This window comes from Cimex lectularius, unplaced genomic scaffold (assembly GCF_000648675.2).
Source record: "Cimex lectularius strain Harlan isolate CLEC.00 unplaced genomic scaffold, Clec_2.1 scaffold77, whole genome shotgun sequence".
Taxonomy (NCBI): domain Eukaryota; kingdom Metazoa; phylum Arthropoda; class Insecta; order Hemiptera; family Cimicidae; genus Cimex; species Cimex lectularius.
In genome coordinates, this window is record NW_019392836.1 from 1,439,399 (window position 1) to 1,451,920 (window position 12,522).

Genomic DNA, 12,522 nt, shown 5'->3' on the forward strand with positions numbered 1-12,522 from the left:
GGTGGTGCATATGGAATACAGGATGGGACCAAGTTTGATCTAGTAGTGCATAAGTAAAGTCAATAAAAATTAGTATTAGTAGATCACTTCTAATTTTAAGACCTATGGGCGTGAAACTGCAGTAGAGATTGAATAGTTTCTTGCCTTTGGGTGGAGTGAGTTTAATATGTGCAGCCCATGTTAATTTGCGTTCAATAGTGAGACTAAAAATTTTACCCTAGAACAGGACTTGCCAAAATCCAGGGCGGACCCCTCTCATTCAAGTATTTAAAATTAGATACTGATAGTACATAATAAATTAAAATTTTATAAATTACCCCAGATCTATTCCTAATTATGTGATTGAGGGGACATCACTACGAAAACAAAATTATATCAACATTCTTAAATTTATTTACTAAGTCATAAAAATCAAATTAGACAGAACGGAATCAATAGGTAAACTCGAGCCAAATTCAAAAATTATAATTTGAATATTAATGATTAAGAATTAAAGGGAAGAGTGAAGCTGAAGTTTAAGTCGATTTTTCTTCTGCTGGTGAACAAAAGACCGATGTAGTATCTGATATATGTCCCTCTGGGGCCGTGGCCTCTCCGGCTGTGCATCCGCGGTGGGGAGGCTATATTGGTGGATGTTTTAAGGCAGCTATGACCCTTAGTCATTTTACACCTTTAAAAAAATTTAAAAAAGTGTTATATATTTTTTATTATTATTTTATTTGTGCCCTATACATATTCGTAAATATGCCAAATGTGATTACAAAACAGTTTTTTCACACAGTCACAGCACTAACACTAATGCCAGGGCAGCACCCGGAGGACATATGCCATGAGAACCCAGCCATTGCTGCACTCATTGTGAGGGATTAAGGGGCAAGGTCTCGAGGCTATCGTCGATTAAAGCGACATGGCAGGTTCTCGGGATGATAATGTGTAGAGAGGGCTCGGGCTGTAGGATAAGTGAGGTTGGAGTGAAACTTTTGGAATCAGGACCGGATCAGTCTGTTGACCAAAGGAATATTGAGGTCGTTGTGGGTAGTGAGGTTAATGATGTAATAAGGAGCTTTGAAATATCGTATAAGGACTTTTGATTGGAAGTATTAGATGCACTGGATGTTGGATGGCTTGGCAGAACCCCACAGTTTCTCTCAGTATGTCCAAAGTGGTCATAGTAAAGTATTGTGTAAGTTTGGTTTTGACAGGGAAGCAGAGTTGGGTCCTAGAAATCTTTGAGTTGTCCAAGTCTTCTGTTGAGGTGTTCGCCTTCTGTGGGATTCCATGTCAGTTTGCTGTCTAGGTACAGTCCAAGGTATTTCATTTGAATGAAAGTCGGAATCTCTTTGTTGTTGATATACAATGGAGATCAAGACTGTTTTCTCAACGTGAATGTACATAGAGTACATTTTTCTTCATTAAGTCTTGCCCTCCACCTTATACACCAATCTTCGATAAGCTCAAAGTGTTTTTGGATGTTGGAAGTAGCTTGAATAAGATTCGAGGTAGAGGGCAAAATTGCGGTATCTACGTAGGTGGAGAAGACGGTATTAGGGTGTATAGGTAGGTCAGTATGAATGATGGGACCGAATGCTCCCTTGTTGGACGCCAGCTTGTATCTGTCTGATTTCTAGAACTCATTGCCGCACCGACTCTGAAGCAGCAGTGTGTTAGGCAAGATTTCAGGATAAGATAATAAGGAATTGGTAGGGAGCGTTTAAGTTTATAAAGCCCGGGTGCCAGACCCTATCTAAAGCCTTCATCTAGAAACGCCCTCAAGCAATACTTTTTATTCTCTATAGCAGAGGAGATAGTGTCTACAACTTTGAAGCCTTGTTGGATCGTGGAATGGATCACAGTTTGGGAAACCCTGCCCTAGAAAAACTGGAATGTTATTTTTTCCTAAGTTTGAGCTGAAATGTACGTCGATTTTTCTTATGCGAGTGAAGGGACAAAAGAGCGATTTCGAGTCTGATATTTCTAAATGTTGCACACTCTTTTGCAGAGAGGCACAGGTCATCCACGTATTGAATTATCTATATACCCTGGGGTAGGGTCGAGTCTAAGACGGAGTCGTAAAGAGCATATAGTAATGGGCTCAGTATCCCACCCTGTGGTAGCCCTATATATGATATCCTGGAGCCTATAGACTCCCCTTCGAATCTAAAGTAGAATTTCCTGTCTGTTATTAACTTGATACGTACGAAAACGATTGGAAGACCGAAATGAAGTTTAAACGCAAGGAGTACAACCATGTTGTAATAACCTCCGCTGATGTCCAAGAAAACAGCGAGAACTGATTTATTACTTGAAAAAGCCTATTGAACATCAGGATAAGCTGCGTGTCGGTACGGATTTATTTTTGCGAACCGAATTTAAATGGAGGAATTTGTCGTTTTGCTCTGCCGACCACTCCAAGCGATTTTTGATCATCCGCTTATGTTTTTTGTACATACGATACCAAGGAGATGTTTCGGTATGAGTTGGATATTGTTAGGCGGCTTCCTTGCTTTCTTTATAATCAATTCCTGGTCCAAGAAAAACACACTAGCAAAAGGAAATGTTAACTTGAGCATATTTAAATGGGCCATCTTGTCCTACGTAAATAGCTGCTTCACTCCTTCCTAAGAAAAAAAAGTATTTTTGTTTAAAAAAATACTAATTGGCTGGAATGGGGTATAAACATGTTTAAATATCCCATAACAATTTAAAAAGAAAAAAATGCGTGTCCAGTTTCCTTTTTATATAGTTTTTATTTTCCAAGGGAAAATTTCTTGATGAGCTTGGTAGTTACCCAACAATATATAATTAACAATGACAATTGGCTACGACATTGTATTATCAGTTATATAAAACCGTATCCGGACGATTTTTGTTTTGTTTTGCACACATCGCCTAATTGTAATGTAAACGTACACGTAAAGGACAACTCGGCAGAAAACCTGAGCACGCTGAACATCAATCCTCTATCGTTTCCTGACTTTTCAAGGAAATTGTAAAAGTGCATAATTGATGCATGCGAGATTGCCTAGAGGATTATCCAGCGCCTCAAGGTCTCAGATCCGATGAAGTCCCAACCGGCTGGACTTGCTGCTTTTTAAAACATTAGATTTTCATAACGGGCACCACAGATATCTATCATTTCGCAATCGTTCATATCGTAATCGCCGAGGTGGATAATTCATAGTGTGCGAAAACAACGGAAAATAATTTTTATTTTTTCATTTTCAAAGATCGAAAGGAGTTTTTTCTAATTTAAAATTGTTCTTAATTGAATTTGAAGACATGATTCGACTTCAAATAAATCGTTTTCCAAGGCTTTAGATTAAAATTAAACAAGGCTCTCATACAGTAGGAATTTATTGGTCGATTTAAAAGGAAATATATTTACATCAAATAAAAAGGTTTCATATTGGGAAAGGAAGTAGGGAAATTTAAATAGTATGGATAATTCACTAGTTTTCGTGGTTAGCTTGAAAAATGGCAAAATGAGGGACAATTCAAAAGGTGGGGTTGAGATGGGAAGTTAGTGTTCGAGTGGATCGACGTCACGATAGCTTCATTGGTAGAACAGCAGAGTATCGAGCCGAAGGTCGTGGGTTCGAATCCCGCTCGTGACACTGACTTTTTTATCTCAACTAAAAACCTTAATTAATTGAAAGTATGGATAATCCTGATTCGGGTAATCTCTCTGTTTTTCTTATAATTTATGAAATTATAGCCAAATCGAGGAAGAAAGAATCCTTATATCTATATTATATATAATAATAATTGATCAGTTGGAATTAATTGCACAAAATTCAGTGTTTAAAAAAATAACAATACGTAAATATAATGGTGGATAAAAACTCTTTATAAACCTTAATGAAAATTACAATTAATTGAGGTTTCTAGTTGAGATAAAAAAGTCAATGGCACGAGCGGGTTTCGAACCCACGATCTTCAAAAGGTGCAGTTGAGATGGGAAGTTGGTGTCCGAGTGGATCGAGGTCAGGATAGCTCAAGTGGTAGAGCAGCGGCGTATCTAGCCGAAGATCGTGGGTTCGAATCCCGCTCGTGCCATTGACTTTTTTTATCTCAACTAGAAACCTTAATTAATTGTAATATATTAATAGCGTAATATCAAGCAGACCACGAAATTAGTGGATTTAATGAAAATATCCAAATTCTCCAGGTGTCTGTGTCTTCCGCCCTACGCCCTCGACGGAATCTCCAAGAACAACTAGGAATAGGCCAAACAAAAATAGGCCGACAGTCAAATGAGACAGCCAGAAATATTTAAATCGAGATATTACAGGAACGCAGATATTCCTATTTGATCATTTGACCGTATGGTTCCCATGCTGGACGACCCCCAAATCATCCAAGGAACTTGATTTGTGATCCTCGAGTAATTGAACGTTTTTAAGCAGTTTCATAATCTTGATCACCTTTGTATTTCATATTTCTATAAAATCGACGAGTTCGTCTTCAGTAGATGTCAACATGTTGTCTCTCGCGCTGGTCGTTATTTCTTAGTTCTTTTCGGTAAATCAAAACAGCCGGATGTTTTTTGTTTTATTTGTGCTTTGTTTTATTGCTTTGTTTTATTTGAATATTCGTCAGCAGGTCTGTCCTCTAATCAACTTGGTCCGCCTGTTCTCGCTATTTTTGTCTTAATCAATTCTCAAAATAACGGTAAATCTAGGTGGTGGTCTACCATTATTGAACATGCTTAGCAGTTTGACCACTCTAGGTAATCTTGTAGCTCACAGTTCTATTAAATCGGCCAGTCGTCTTCAGTGGATGTCGGCATGTCGTCTCTCGCGCTGGTCAATATTTCTTAGTTTTTTCCCGTAAAATCAAAACAGTTGGGGAGATTTATAAGTGATATCATTTATTTTAACAACCGTCAACAGGTTATCATCCTGGTCCGCCTATCCTCGCTAATTTTGTCTTAAACAATTCCGATTTTAATCAAAAGTGTTAATTCACGTTTGTGTTTAATACTTCGTTCACAAGAAAATAAAAATAAATAGTAGGTCTATATAAATAATGTAACATTTGAAAACTTATAGCGACAGGAGGATGCACTTCTGACCGAAAAGGCGAGAATAGGCGGACCATTATGACAAGTATAGTTGGCAAATTAGAACTTTTATAAATTTACAATGCCAAATCTTTTTTGAACTCGGATACTTTAACTTTAAAGGAAAAAATAAAAATCCACACCCTCAAATAAATTATACGTATTAAAACTGACATTAGCGTTTTTTTTTTTCTAAGCCATTTTTAATTTGAGTCTACTTCATTTTTTTGTCATTTTAAATTCAAGCCGGCTTCCGGTTATGAAATAACTAGGCTAAGGTATAACGGAAAGCGATATTTTACCGAGCGGCCATTTCTTTAAGACTTGGTAATTTCGCGAAATGCAAAATTTCCTTGCGTCGAGCTGTAATCAAAGTTAGGGTTTTCATCTTAAGGAAGAATAAAATATAGAACAAGGTAACTCGATACCCGACCCAATTAAAAATTCAAGCAAAATCAAGTCTCCAATGGACCGTGAACCGCGAAGCCATAGTCAAGCGATAAACCATTTATACTTTATAGTTATCTAGTTCATTGAAAACTTAAAAAAAATAACATGCGTAAGTTAACAACAGATTCAGTTCGTCTCGAAAAGGAATAGCCTTAAACAAAAAATAATCCAATAGTTTTCTGTGCCGTACCAGGTAGAGAAAGAACATCTTCCTCTATTTTTTATTATTCTATTCTATTTTATTAGAAACAACAAATAAGCATATATAACAGGAGCCAACTATGATTTTTAAACAAGCCTGTAGAGAAAGGGTTGAAAGTATGATAAATGCCAAGTCAATAAAATTGCTCTTATTATCGTTACTTTCATGGTCTAGTATCAGAGAGGTTTAAAAAAGGCAAATAAATATAATGACTAGAATTAAGACAAACACTGAAAAGTTGATTACATGAATATATTTGTTGTATAATTACACGAGACCTTGACATTTTCTTTTTGCTTCCTTTTGTCAAGGAGTGGGTTAAAATTGGAGCGTGAAATAATTAGCGAATTATTTATAACTGAAAATTTTGTCAAGGGATTGTTTTTGGGCACTTTTCGTTACAATATGTTTCGGATGGTGGCGATTTGCAAAAATTGAAATCTCCAATCACTTTCTCCCGAAAGAAGTGTTTCAGGGAAAGTGCGGTTGGCAAAAGTCAATTTCTCTTAATGACGTTTTCGCCGAGAATTAAGTCAAATCGAGGCTTGTGTGTCATTATTGAGACGTTAGATAAGATTGATTTTTTTTCTGACGATACCGGAAGTATGAGAGATAATGCGGCCTTTTCGCATTCTAATGTGATTTGGTATTGACCTTAGCCCCTAAGGAAAGGGACGAGAGCGAGGGACAAAATGCAGACATCCATTGAATCTGCTAATAAATCGATTGAAAGAATTTACGTAAATGCAGCATCAATATGCACTAGTGATAGAAAGTGTACTGGGCAAAGCTAAAATGGCGAGGATAGACGGACCGAGATCGTTAAGGACTTCATCGACTAGCCAAAAGTTTTAGTTTTAATTTTTATCTAATTCTTAAAAAAATGTATAAAAACACACTACACTTTCTCGTTCTCTTTTCAACTAATTGTATGATAAGTCGTTCCCTATCTAAATTTTTTTCAAGTTTTTTTAAAAATAAACTGTTATTCATTCATTGATTCTCTATTTCACACATTCACATTCTCTCTCTCCTCTCTCTCGCTCTCTCTCTCTCTTTCTCTCTCTCTTTCTCTCTCTCTCTCTCCTTCTCCTCTTTCTTGTACGATAAGTCGTTCGCTACCTAAATTTTTAAATTTTCCATTTTTCTAAAATAAAACGTTACTCATTCAATCATTGATTTTTTCTTTCGCACACGTACTCTCTCTCTCTCTCTCTCTCTCTCTCTCTCTCTCTCTCTCTCTCTCTCTCNATATATATGTATCAAAATTTCTAACTCTATATCTATCATTATATCTATGTATCTCTATTTATCTCTCTCTCTCTCTATCTATCTTTATCAATCTATTGATGTATTTATCTATTATCTATCTACCTCTATCTCATAAGAGAGAGTTAAACAAATGCTCTATACAGTACAAGTAAAAATTGTCTTAAATTAAACTTTTACATTTTAGAGTCATAAACGTAATATATCTTGATTAGCCTGATCTTGTTTTGTATGATTATTAAACTCGTTTATTTACTTACAATGGTCTGTGTTAGGTCTGAATTAGGTTGACATAGACACTATCCAACCTAATCCTCTGAAAAATATATATTTAGTATTTCTATGTTTTTGAGGGTTCATCTCCTGCGATGGATAGTTATTTTAGTATTAACTTAACTAAGTATAGTCATCAATTTGCCCTTATCAAATTCTTAAAAAAATATATAAAAAACACACACTCACTCTCGTTCTCCTGTTCTCTAACGTAAATTATTATAAATTTTATGAAGCCTTGCACTTTTCTTCTTCTTCAAAGAAATTATTAATAAATGGATAAAGTTAAGATTATCTGTGTGGTGATTAGTGACCGTTAATCGACAATTATTCAGAAATCGTGGGATGCGGTTTGGTGTGATGTAGGTTTCAGAAAAACATTTTCTTTATCGTGCCAACGTTTCGATCTTTATTGAGATCATGTTCAGGGGTAGAAATACTTTGATTGAATATAAAAAATATAATTTGCATTGTATAAATTCACTTCTCCACATCCTAAATGTATTTGTTATATGTAAACAATGTTTGTAAATCCCAGGCCCTGAAGATGATCTCAATAAAGATCGAAACGTTGACACGATAAAGAAAATGTTTTTCTGGAACCTACATCACACCAGACCGCATCTCACGATTTCTGAATGTTTAAGGTTATCTTTGGGCTGGAGTCTTTGTTAAGTAATGGGAAAAATTTGCATAAATAAATTTCACTAAATACTATGTCGTTTGAAATATATATAAAAAAAATCCCTTTCCACATAAGGATTTAAAATTGTATAAAATCAATTGCTCACGGAAAAAAAACAAGGGGGTCAACAAATTAATAAATATATTCCAAAGAAGTTTAATTGCTCGATAAATGTCTAGGTGAACAAGGATCGTAGCATTTGCCGTCTTGCATAATTTGAATTGCAACATGCCAAATCTAGGCCAGGCGAGGGAGATCGCAAAGTCAATCAATGCCAAACTGAGACTCGATTTTGTGTGTGTGTGTGTGTGTGTGTGTGTGTGTGTGTGTGTGTGTGTGTGTGTGTGTGTTTGTGTGTAGAGGATTTGGTGCGAAATATTGACTATTATTGACTAATACCAGCCTTATAAACAAAAAAAATTGTTATTTGTTGCACTTTACTGAAGAAACTGTCGTTAAGACGGTGTGGGTTTTTAATAATGAGAATATTATTTGAAGAAAAAGATTGAATTGCATCAAAATATTTTAAACAGATTTTATATTTTTATGTTTTGTGGTTTTGGACCTTTTGGTCTGTCAATATGACTAAATGAAATGTGAGACTACGCAGGACAAGATCAAGAACATGCTAACATTCGAGTAATGTTGATGAAATTGATGGAAAATTCGTGGGGGAAAGGAAGTAAATTGCCACCCTAGAGGTGATAGACCAACATAGGTTCGTGGTGGTTTAACTTTAATTTGAATCTACAAGTTTTAATTAAGCGATATCGTGTCAACTTGGTCCTTCTGTTCTTTCTGTGCTTGTTTTCTAGTCCAGGTGATTTTCAAGTTCGGTGTCTGTTGTTCAACTCCGTTCATTTTGATGTTCTGTTCAAGGTCAAATGGGAGCGATTAAAAAAACCGTAAGGACTTGATTTTACATCGCCAATTTCTTAAACATTGGTCTCTAGCTCGTATAGCGAATGGTTTGATGGTCAGGAATCTTTAAATATACTCAAATCTGACCTTGTTTGTAATTCGCCAAATTATTGACTCCAATAGGATTTATTTTTGGTCTGTAAATTGTTGAATAAGCTCAATCGTGTCTTGATCCGTTTGTTTTCGCTGTGTATGTTTACCAACACACATTTCCTCATGTTTAGGGTTCTATTTTTTGTCTCTCACCTCTGTTTTTTCCTAATGACTCGTCCAGGGTCATACGAAAGCGATTCGGGCTATTTGTTTGGTGTCCTTTGCAATAATCAGCTAAAAGGTTATGTTCAGCAACTTCAGCTTATGACCAGTACACCAACTGAAAGATACTGTTACAAATTTTAGTTTTCACGTAGTTTTACTTACCAGATTGACATATTCGCCAGCTTTTAATTTAAGTGATTAGGTCATTGATTGTATTTTGCCATATTCTTAAACCTAGGTCTCAAGATCATATTTTTGATTGTTTACGATCATACTGCAATTGGAGAGTGTCCATTGCAACAATGACCAATTCGTACTAAAAAAATTTTGTCCAATATAAAAAATGATTGTGTCAAATATTTATTTTTGTTTTTGAATTTATCATTTAAACAAGAAAAAATAATAAGGTCGGCTAGCACCTTCATCATTTCTTATATTGGGCTCAAGATTATTTACGCTTGATCTGCAAGTTTTAAAATAGCTTTTGTCTAATAATCCTGGTCCGTCTGTTCTCGCTGTTTACGTTTTCTAACACGAAATTTACTCATGTTCAGTGGCCAGCGTGTTGTCGCTCACCTCTGTTCATTTTACATACCGCTCAGAGTCATATAAGAGTGATACGGTTTATAATTTGTTTGATCGTATGCCTGAGACTCAAGATGAGTTATGTTTGATCTTTCGCCCAGGAATGAAGGTTATTTATGTGTAATATTTTGCCTGGGACGCAAAAATATATATGTTTGATCTTCTTCCTGGGATGCAAGATTATTTATGTTTGATCGTGTGCCTGGAACTCAAGATTATTTATGTTTGATCTTTCGCCTAGGAATCAAGGTTATTTATGTTTGATCAATTGCCTTGGAATCAAGATTATTTATATTTGATCTTGTGCCTGAACTCAAGATTATTTATGTTTGATCTTGTGCCTAGGAATCAATGTTATTTATGTTTGATCTTATGCTCGGTAACAAGATTATATGTTTGATCTTGTGCCTAGAAATCATGTTTATTTAGTTTTGATCTTTTGCCCAGGAATCAAGATTGTTTATGTTTGAACTTCGTCTAAGTATGAAGGTTATTTATGTTTGATCTTATGCTCGGTAACAAGATTATTTGTTTGATCTTGTGCCTAGAAATCATGTTTATTTAGTTTTGATCTTTCGCCCAGGAATCAAGATTGTTTATGTTTGAACTTTCGTCTAAGAATCAAGGTTATTTATGTTTGATCTTATGGCCGGGATCATTTGTTTGATCTTGTGGCTGGAAGTCAAGATTATTTATGTTTGATCTTTCGCCTAGAAATCAAAGTTATTTATGTTTGATCTTGTGCCTAGAAATCATATTTATTTATTTTTGGTCTTATGCCTAGAAATCAAGATTATTTATGTTTGATCTTGTGCCTGGAACTCAAGATTATTTACATTTTATCTTTAGCCTAGAAATCAAGATTGTTTATGTTTGAACTTCGTCTAAGTATGAAGGTTATTTATGTTTGATCTTATGCTCGGTAACAAGATTATATGTTTGATCTTGTGCCTAGGAATCAAGGTTATTTATGTTTGGTCTTATGCCCGGGATCATTTGTTTGATCTTGTGGCTGGAAGTCAAGATTATTTATGTTTGATCTTTAGCCTAGAAATCAAGATTATTTATGTTTGATTTTATGCCTGGGACTCAAGATTATTTATGTTTGATCTTTCGCCTAGGAATCAAGATTATTTATGTTTGGTGTTTTGCGTTGGACTCTACATTATTTATGTTTGATCTTTCGCCTAAGAATCAAGATTATTTACATTTTATCTTTAGCCTAGAAATCAAGATTATTTATGTTTGATTTTATGCCTGGTACTCAAGATTATATTATTTATGTTTGATCTTTCGCCTAGGAATCAAGATTATTTATGTTTGGTCTTTTACCTTGGACTCAAGGTTATTCAGGTGTGATCTAAGAGTTTTAAAATAAGTTCTTGAAATATTCCTGGTCCGACTTTTCTGTTGTACATTTATAAAACATATTTCTTAATATCTTACTCAAGGTCATGTGAGATCGATTCGGGTCAATTGGTCGGTCTCTTTTGCACCAATGACCAGTTTAGTTTCACCTTAAAATTTTGACTAATAATTTAAAAACCAAACGATTGTCCTAAACTAAAGTTTTTGTTTGAAAACACTACCGAGTAAACGAGAATATTATTTAGTTTATCGTAACGAGAAAAAGTGTTAATTACTGATAGCACCTTCATACTTTATTATGCTAGGGCTCAAGATTATTTATGTTTGATCTGCCAGTTTTAAAATAAGTTCTTCGGTTTAAAATCATCCTGGTCCGTGTCTTCTCGCTGTGTATGTTTATAAACAAAATTTCTTAAAGCCGTGCTGAAGAATCTGGTTGTGTTGTTCAGCATAGGAACGCTTAAGACAACTACTTGCCTCATTTTCTTTTTGAACAACTAGGAAAAAATTTTACCTCACGGGTATTCAGCATCGAAACATCAAAGTTTTATCGCAGTTTAAAATCTGATAATTGACAAACCCGGCCCTTTCAACCGAGAGCACTTGTTGTTTAGCCATTGAGGCCGTTATGCAACTCTCGTCATGTCAATAGTCGTTTTATGAAACGCGAGGTCGGCACAGTTTCATAGACGGAGAGTCAAATTTGCACGATTTTGCAATCCGTGTGTAATTGCTTTTTCAACTTGTACCGGCTTAAATGGCGTCCTTGCCATAGTCGATTTATCAACAATATAATATATACATAGAAGTACATAAAAGTCAAAATGCTAATAGAAACCCAATAGAATTTCGGACAATGTTGTGAAACTTACCAGTCCTACACCTCTGAACTTTGAACAGGATGAAATTTGATTGCTTTAACTAGCAGGACCTGTTCTATGTTTGGAATGTATTGACCTCCAGAGAACAAGTATTTTATCTAGGTTTCTTCTTTTCTTAAATTAAAAATTTTCAATTAAAATAAAACAAGTTGTGCATTTATTATTTTAAAAGGATAATGTTTATAATGACCTAAGGAAGGATGAATTGACCGTCAGGATATCACCGTTAAGTTAGAGATCAGGGATGCGGTCATCAAAACCAGCAAGTTTTGTAACATATTCCAAGCTTTCAACCTTTATTGAGGTCTTCATCAGGCTTCGTCACAATATTGTGACCATGCTCTGATAAAGACCACAATAAAGGCTGAAAGCTTGGGATGTTACAAAACTTACTTGTTTTGATGACCGCATCCCTGATCTCTAACATAATGAGCTGTTTAATGTTGATTTATATTAATCCATTTACGTTTTCTTAGTCAATTGACCAAGTTGCTTCTTTCAGTCAATTATTCTTTCTAAGGTCTTGGTTGAGATAAAAAAGTCAGTGTCACGACATTTGAAGATGGCA